This window comes from Xenopus tropicalis, chromosome 2, assembly GCF_000004195.4.
Source record: "Xenopus tropicalis strain Nigerian chromosome 2, UCB_Xtro_10.0, whole genome shotgun sequence".
Classification (NCBI taxonomy): Eukaryota; Metazoa; Chordata; class Amphibia; order Anura; family Pipidae; genus Xenopus; species Xenopus tropicalis.
The window spans coordinates 140263464-140272540 of NC_030678.2; the positions used below are offsets into that span (position 1 = coordinate 140263464).

General features: G+C 41.1%; 1 long non-coding RNA gene across 2 annotated transcripts in view; it reads right to left on the reverse strand.

The window, feature by feature from the left end:
* LOC105946557 overlaps positions 1-5058 on the reverse strand; it is a 37811-nt gene extending 32753 nt beyond the window's left edge. Inside the window, exons 1-2 of one of the 2 annotated variants that reach the window (XR_004221369.1) lie at positions 4794-5058; positions 3227-3371 (exon numbers count right to left, since the gene is read on the reverse strand). This is a non-coding gene — a long non-coding RNA (uncharacterized LOC105946557). Of the gene's footprint in view, positions 1-3226; positions 3372-4710 lie in introns of both variants that reach the window. The other variant, XR_004221368.1, reaches the window with a different exon arrangement.
* Between the last annotated feature and the right edge of the window lie 4019 nt (positions 5059-9077).

The following is a 9077-nucleotide window of genomic DNA, read 5'->3' on the forward strand; positions in this document are numbered from 1 at the left end:
AGCATGATAGACTGTACTTTGCTGCTTGGAAGTGAACACAGCAACATTAGTATCAAAGATTATATTTCTCTATGCAAGCACAAAAGGACTTACACATTTTTTTTTAAACCTTGACCAAAAGTACTCTACACAACATGATTTCTTAGGGCTAAAACATGGCAGAAGTGCACTCATAAATATTCCATACACAATCCACTTGATCCTACTTGCTGTGCACCTGTTTTGACCAGACAGTTTGTACAGTACTTTCTTTTTATGGACTGTGCTTTCCAATGAAAGGCAGAGCCACACACGGACAAAGTATTAGGACAGTAAGCTGTTTTTGAACAATGGGGTGCCAGAGTGCAATGTGCAAGAAACAGGTGCAAGCCACTATCTCTTCCACACTTTGTACCCTGCCCACAGACACTGGTTCTTGTGGTCAAGAATGGCCCACCTTTTGGATGAGTGCATTGCTGGCTGTGTTTGGCACACTGAGCTAAAGGCTAGGGGAGGCACATAGTTAAATACCTGTCCCTTAACTTGTGTGTCATTCGGCTAGAGAGAGCCGGTGGACATAGGACATAAAGGATACATGTACTTACTCTCTGCCCTATAGCAGCCTCATACCCAACAGTAATTGCATCCAGGTTTGTTGGAAATTACCCCTAAATAATTTATGGTAACGTTAATGTGACTTAAGTTTATTGTACTTCAGCTAGATGGTGCCCACTTCTGCTTTATACTATAGTAAAAAGCAAGAAAGATACGTATTAATATTAGGCAAAATATTACTAGAAAGTTAAAGGTGCAAAAGAGCAGTACTAAGTGTTCGAAGACTCTTCCAAGTTAAAGCAATTCGTAGCTTGTTCTTGCAAATGATTGCATGAAATGTCTCTTGGAATTGATAGGGTTCATCGAGTTCTCCTGAAATCAACATTAATATCTACTGTCTAACCTTTAACCTACTTGAAAATGTACCAGAAAGATTCCCTCATCTTTACGCTGCCAACAGACTTTTTCCCAAACATGCCAATAGCTGAACTTTGATCCTGTCCTGGTCTGACTGTCATTGTCACCATGTGCATTTATTAGAAATCATTGACATGTTTTTGTTTGGAATCAGCTTGATTATAGATATCAGACTCATGGCCATTGTTAGCTACAATTCCTTGAATCCCAAGGCTAGTTAGTTTGAAAAGGGGCCTAATTAAATGCAAATGGTTTTTAGGTCCCACCAGAATTGGAGAAGAAAAATTACTTTACAAACAAATATTAAATCAACATCATTCAGGAGCCCACTCGTCCTTCCTGGCCTGTTAGATATCCCTGCATCCTGCACCTCTGTCATTTTGCCTCTGAAACTTGTGTCCAAATCTATATTTGAATAATAAATATTTTTGTATACAAGGTGGTAGGACAATGATTGCCATTTTCAAATAAATTCCTCTATATTCACCTGAAATGAGAGAGCCTAGTCTACACTGAATGCCCCAGAAATTATAGTAAATTCCATAGCAGTCTGATATTTAAATATCCAACTCCAGACCACTGGTAGAACAAGACAAGTAGTCTTAGTACAGGCCACCGTTTGTTCTCTACTTTCTTACCAAAGCTGTATTTTGGTCCAGGATTTGACCACGTGTTTGCTAGGATTCAGATTTGTCTGAAGTCAAGTTTCTGGCCACACAGAATATATTTATTTTTTAATATCAGTTTGACCTTAATATTCCTCAGTCTTCATTTTGTGTCCAGAATGTTAGTTTTGTCCCTGACTCAGACCAAGGAAACTTAAGGACAGTAGGTGGCATTACTGGGTAAAGAAGATAATGAAGCACTTCGCCAGCCACTCCGCTATGAACGAGTCTATCAGCACCCCTTGTTACAGCTGTAGTCAGATAGCAACTTCCAGTTATTAAAGACTGCTAGTAAGGCAAAATGATCTTAACATTTCTCACTCTATACTATCTCCGTAGAGTAGCAAATATAAATAATTTACTAAACCTTCAGAATGACCTCAATGAATACAATTTGGAAATCCCTTTCCTGTGGCTAAGAACTCTATATTGATATATTTAGAACAAGGAACTGTAAATGCCATTTACAGTTATTCCAAATAAAATGGGGATAGCACCCAAGCCACAGCTCTGGTTTTGGCCTCTGTCCTTTGAAAAGTGGAGATTGCCTTTGCAGACCTAAATGTGCCCCCAGTCAGAAGAAGTGACTCCACACAAGTGTAATTAAGTGACGTCACTACCATTCCGCATACCCCCTAACCCCCCGCCCCCAGCTTTGTCGTAGAATTTCCACAGGAACTCTCCAGCAGTGGCTGGAGGTATTTTTATTTTTTAAAAAGAAAAGCTATTATATAGGCACCCAAAGGCCATCCCCCAAAATTGCCACCCTGGGCATAGGCCCTCAGGTACTTATATATAAATACAGCCCTAACTAATATCTATTTTCTGCTTTAGTTCCCTGCCTTTTCATTTTCTAATTAAGTGAACAAGCCCATTGAAGTACCAGAGCCAAATGAAAGCTAGGAACAATGAAATTAGAACTTAAAATATATCTTCAGTCATATAAATATTAAAAAAATAATGCCAATTTACAGGCAGATATAGCACATTTGGTGGGTTGGGATACTGCAGAAATACATCTTGGTCTCACAATATTTACATGAAAAGGAGGGTGAACTTTTTGCTTTGGATGCTACCAATGGATGGCTTTCCATGAGAGACCTTATGAGAGACCTTATGAAGATAGACATAGCCTCCATGACCCTTATTATTCTCTAATTATGACCCCCTAGCACAAAGCATCTAAAAGGGCAACTTCCGATGTGGACTTCTATTTGCTATCCATAGTCAAATAAAAGCATGATAAAACAACTTTTGTAGCAAATTTCCTGTTCTATACAGGGTCCCTCACTCTCATTGAACCCTTATGGTTTAAGGTCCTGTGTACTGATCCATTTTATTTGGTTGGAAACCACAACACTGCAACGTGAAATTTGGAGAATTATTTGCTAAGCTTATGTGTTACAGTTCAGTAACTTCTTGCAATTGCAAAATATTCCAGTTGTCTAGCAAAAGCATACTACTAAGTAAAGTCTTATGATCTTCAGAACCTGACACACAAAAATTATGGGGGTACAGCTGAAGCAGCAGCATGGCTCTGGTCCCATGATAAAGTGTGCCTTACACTGTCTGTAATGCAGTTTTATATTGTGGTAACTATAAAAACTCACTGTGCATGTTTTGTCCAGTATCTGCTTGTTTCTAAGAACATTAGTCCTTCTCCTCCTCAGAAAAACCAAGGGTCCATTGTAAGGCTGATGTCCCTTTGTAGGTGGATTCTTTTGTATCAGCAGCACATTCAGATTCCAGACCAACCTATAAACACAGACTATTATAATCAAATAAAAAAAGGGAACATGGAGGAAAGGGGGAGTATGAGAGTACATACAAAAGTGCTAGTATAAGGACACATTGACAGGTTTGTTTTCATATGAACCCACATTTTATTCTAAAAATTGACAAAAACACAACTCAATGCATATGGCAAGCTGACTGGCAAACCACGGCACCAAAATGCCTTTCCTCTGATCTTGCTGTGACTGAGTGCAAATAGTGCCAGAACAAAATACAGGACATGTGATTACTTGTCCCTTTTATATTGTGGATGTGTGCGTTGTCCTAGCATTAGTTCATACATCTGCAACCTTAGGGTGCTATTGACCTTGTCAACTTTGTAACTGATATGTGTCCAGAAAAAGGGATGGCTCTAGATGTGAGGATAATGAGAGTTATAACTTTCACTTGTCTGGAGGGCAATTTATTCATAGTCCTTAAAACAATATTGTTATTATTTTGAATGAACCAGTCAGTAGCCAAGCTAGTAAAATACCAGCCAGGTCCCAACGTACAAGAACAACAGAAAAAAGCCACTCTCTAAGGAATATATACCCTGTGTGGGAATTCACTCAACTGATAGCAATGGCAATAACTTCGACATCCAGGGTAACTTTTAACAGAAATCCATCTGTTTTATTTATAAGGGAGGTTTTCACAAGAGAAGTAAACTCACAGTTTTGTTCATTAACGGTGTGATTAATATTTAACTTTATGTTATAGAATGGCCAATCCTAAGCAACTTTTCAATTGGTCTTCATTTCTTATATTTTAGATTTTTCGAATTATTTGCCTTCTTCTTTTGCCTCTTTCCAGCTTTCAAGTGGGGGTCACTGCCCCAGCTGCCAAAAGACTATTGCTTTTTGACGCTACAATTTTATTGTTATTGTTACTTTTTATTACATATCTTTATATTTAGCCCCTTTACTATTCCCCCATTTACTATTCATATATCAGTCTCTTAAACCGCTCCCTTATTATTAAAGTGAATTGGACCCTAGCATCCAGATAACTGCTGAAATTTCAAACTGGAGAGCTGTGGAACAAAAAGTAAAATAATTAAAAAAAACACCAAAAATAAAAAATCAAGACCAAATAAAATTATCTCTGAATAGCTCTATGTCTCTCTATGAACAACCACTTTAAGCAGAACAGCCTAGTTCCCTGGCAGACTTGGTATACTGGTCTGCATTAGTTATGTATCAAGTTTTTACAGACTGGGCTCAGGAGTCTTTTCAACCTCCCTGCTACCTCACACACTTCCCACTTCCCTTGGCAGAGAGCACCCCTCCCCTAGTGTATGACTCCTCCTTCACATCACCTGTGATAGTTGATTGAATATACACAGCCTTTGTTATTCTCCTCATATGCTTGGTCTCATGGAGCATTCTGGGAGATATGTACCTTTTTCTTTTTCCCACAGCTGTTTAAAAGGTGTTACCGTATTCTACTTCTATAGGAACCTTGGCAGCATAAGGAAGTGGCAGGCTGCTGTGGGGTACGTGCTGGCAGCATAAGGAAGTGGCAGGCTGCTGTGGGGTACGTGTTGGCAGCATAAGGAAGTGGCAGGCTGCAGTGGAGTACGTGTTGGCAGCAAAAGGAAGTGGCAGGCTGCTGTGGGGTACGTGTTGGCAGCATAAGGAAGTGGCAGGCTGCAGTGGGGTACGTGTTGGCAGCATAAGGAAGTGCCAGGCTGCAGTGGGGTACGTGTTGGCAGCATAAGGAAGTGGCAGGCTGCTGTGGGGTACGTGTTGGCAGCATAAGGAAGTGGCAGGCTGCTGTGGGGCACGTGTTGGCAGCATAAGGATGTGCCAGGCTGCTGTGGGGTACGTGTTGGCAGCAAAAGGAAGTGGCAGGCTGCAGTGGGGTACGTGCTGGCAGCATAAGGAAGTGGCAGGCTGCTGTGGGGTACGTGTTGGCAGCATAAGGAAGTGGCAGGCTGCTGTGGGGTACGTGTTGGCAGCATAAGGAAGTGGCAGGCTGCAGTGGAGTACGTGTTGGCAGCATAAGGAAGTGGCAGGCTGCAGTGGGGCACGTGTTGGCAGCATAAGGAAGTGGCAGGCTGCTGTGGGGTACGTGCTGGCAGCATAAGGAAGTGGCAGGCTGCTGTGGGGTACGTGTTGGCAGCATAAGGAAGTGGCAGGCTGCAGTGGAGTACGTGTTGGCAGCATAAGGAAGTGGCAGGCTGCAGTGGGGCACGTGTTGGCAGCATAAGGAAGTGGCAGGCTGCTGTGGGGTACGTGTTGGCAGCATAAGGAAGTGGCAGGCTGCTGTGGGGCACGTGTTGGCAGCATAAGGAAGTGCCAGGCTGCTGTGGGGTACGTGTTGGTAGCATAAGGAAGTGGCAGGCTGCTGTGGGGTACGTGTTGGCAGCATAAGGAAGTGGCAGGCTGCAGTGGGGTACGTGCTGGCAGCATAAGGAAGTGGCAGGCTGCTGTGGGGCACGTGTTGGCAGCATAAGGAAGTGGCAGGCTGCTGTGGGGTACGTGCTGGCAGCATAAGGAAGTGGCAGGCTGCTGTGGGGCACGTGTTGGCAGCATAAGGAAGTGGCAGGCTGCAGTGGGGTACATGTTGGCAGCATAAGGAAGTGGCAGGCTGCAGTGGGGTACATGTTGGCAGCATAAGGAAGTGGCAGGCTGCAGTGGGGCACGTGTTGGCAGCATAAGGAAGTGGCAGGCTGCTGTGGGGTAAGTGTTGGCGGAATAAGGAAGTGGCAGGTTGCAGTGGGGTACGTGTTGGCGGAATAAGGAAGTGGCAGGCTGCAGTGGGGTACGTGTTGGCAGCATAAGGAAGTGGCAGGCTGCAGTGGGGTACGTGCTGGCAGATTTTGGAAGTGGCAGACTGCAGTGGGGTATGTGTTGGCAGATTTTGGAAGTGGAGTTGGCGTTAGGTGCAAGGAGAGAGAGCATAAAGCATTTTGGGTCACAGGGAGGTTCAGAAAAGGTGGAAGCAGAGAGAAGCGTATCAACCTGTGCTCTTGTGACAAAGTGCATGCACAGTCAAATCCATTTTGACAAATCACAGTTGCATCCAATTCAACACTCCCATTGCACCTAAAATTACACATGCATTCTGGGATAAAACGGTGCATTGTGAGATAATGGAAACATGGTGATTGTGCTCAGAACTGCAATTTGCTTACTAAGTCTGGGTAAGTGAATGTGTCCCACTGTTTCATAACCAAACTGATTTATACTTGCACTTTGTTATAATCTTGTTATATAAAGTGGGGCGCCTTAATATACCAACCTGGTGGTCCATCATTTGTCTTGTTCATTGGGGGAAAAGATGTTTATGGATAGGGTTTTTGGAAGGCACATAGCAAGGAGGGCTGATTTCACTGTGCCTTGACACTGCCCTAATCATAGTTGAACCCACGCACAGGTCTGATTTGGAATTCATTACTATGCATGGGGGTCTGCCATAATGCTCACTTCTTTATATACGCAAATGAAACAAACGCCACATGGATGTAAAAATCATATTATTTATAAAAAAAAAAAGTAAAATACTTGTTTGGCTTAGTGCAACATAGACTGCAATAAATGTTTTCTTAATAGATAATCGGTCAGAATGTTTTGGCAACAAGGCTTTGCATGTGATCTCATTTTTGCTCTTGGGCAATAAAATATCCCTTATTTAAAGATAAACAAGAAGACTGAAATTCCAAAGGAAAAACGTCATAAGATTTTATATAATCTGATTAGTCCTAATTAATTGCCTATACATCAGATTTACGTTACTTGTTTATATTGTTCAGAATTAGAAAACTTATATTATTATGTTCAAAAAATAAAAATTAATTTAGATGCAGATATACAAGCATTATGGACACTCAGCAGGCTGTTCCTGGGCATTGTATAATTGTAAAGGTGTTTATTTTGACTCTAAGAGTATTATGTGCACATGTGATTGCCAGGGTTTGGCCTAATGACTCAGTGACATGCTGACATACTAACCCAGAATACCAGGGACGTCCAGGGCTGCCGCAACTAAACCCTTAATCTGCCTTATTAACACGAACCAATCACAGGCATCCAAGATTGAGTCAGTTTACTTTCTTAAAGGGCCAAGGGTCAATCATTTGCGCAGCTTACAAGAAAGGAAAATTAAAGCTTCTGATTCCCAGAACTTAAATAGTATTGGTTGTGTAATACGGACTATTCGCAGCACTGCAGGCAAGTTGTGAGGATGATAACACTTTCAGGTACACGTCACCCATATATATAAGCTCACTTCTACTGCACTTTAGGGTAGGGGGAAAACTCATTGTTGGCCAGGATTTTATGTGATAAAGAGGTTCAGTTAATAAAAAACAAACCAATGATTCATTCTTCTTGTGTCTAATAATAAGGATGACTCCAGGTCTGTGTTTCCACAGGCATGGGTATTTGTGTTTTATTCTAAATGTGTAACTAACACTTGATATAACTGGGTTGCATGTAGTTTGTAGTACAGATTTTATGAGCAATGACAATGAACAGGCCAATTTATTTAAAGAAACAAGTGACTTCTATACTTGCTTGAACCATATGTTTTGGAAGTACCAAGACTACTCTAAATTCAAGTCACTATGTTCAGCACATACTAAAAGTATCCCATTTCTGTGCCACTTGCTGCATTCTATTGATATGTTTATTAATTCACCATATTCACCATAAAAATGTATTTTTGATAGAAATGTACAAGGGCAAAGGTAGGGATTTGAGAGGAAAATTCTTCCTTTTCCATAAAATTATATAAACACCTGGTGCATACTGTACACAATTTAAATCACATTTTGTTACAACAATGTGTAATGCAGTGACCAAAAGGAAATAGGTGTGGTGGTGCCTCCAAAAAATACAACACAAAAGTGAAGGAATAAGATATATCGGTGCATCCAGAGAATTGGGCTTGTTGGTGCCTTTGGGGAATGAGCCATGATGACGCTTAAAATTAATATTTATTCCTGCTATAATGGGTAAATAGATTCCTTTAAAATTGTAAGGCAATGCTATGATGTCCAAGATTAATCTCTACATAAGAGTGAAGGTAAGACACATTGTAAACCTAACCATCAGAGGTCAAACAGTACTTACATACTCTTGGTTTGGCCTCCACAGATGCCTGCTATTTGTAACCACTGTTCCCACTGACAACTAGCTGCTTCTTGGCAGTCGTTTGGCAGAAGATTGGCCTCCTTGAACTACTCTAAAAGTAAATATCCTTCAAATCCTTGGTCCAAGGAGCCGAAGAAAAACCAAAGAAAAAGGAAGCAAATTGTTTTTTTAAATTCTGATTCTCTAATTCAGACTCATCTGTTTTGAGCAGTTCAAATAAAGATTCCTCTGTGTCAAGTACTGTTGCAGTACTTGACGAACTGGAAAATGTTTAGGTTTATTATTTTGTTTGTCATTTTTGTAACATGTTGTATGTTTCAAACAACATCTAATAAAAATGACAAAAAAATAATCTAAACCCAAAAAGATCAAGAATTCCCTTTATTTGGATCCTAAAGACTCTTGTTCATGGCAATCACATTGCACTTGCTACTACTAACACTGTGTAAGATACTTCAGGCTTGTATGAGCCAAAACATCTATTAGAAGTGCTAGAGCCTCGGTTATCACAGTCGGTAGATCTTTGTGGCTTAAGAATTGTGCAGCAGATGTGGCATCTAAGAACAAACTTTGATCCATTACATAT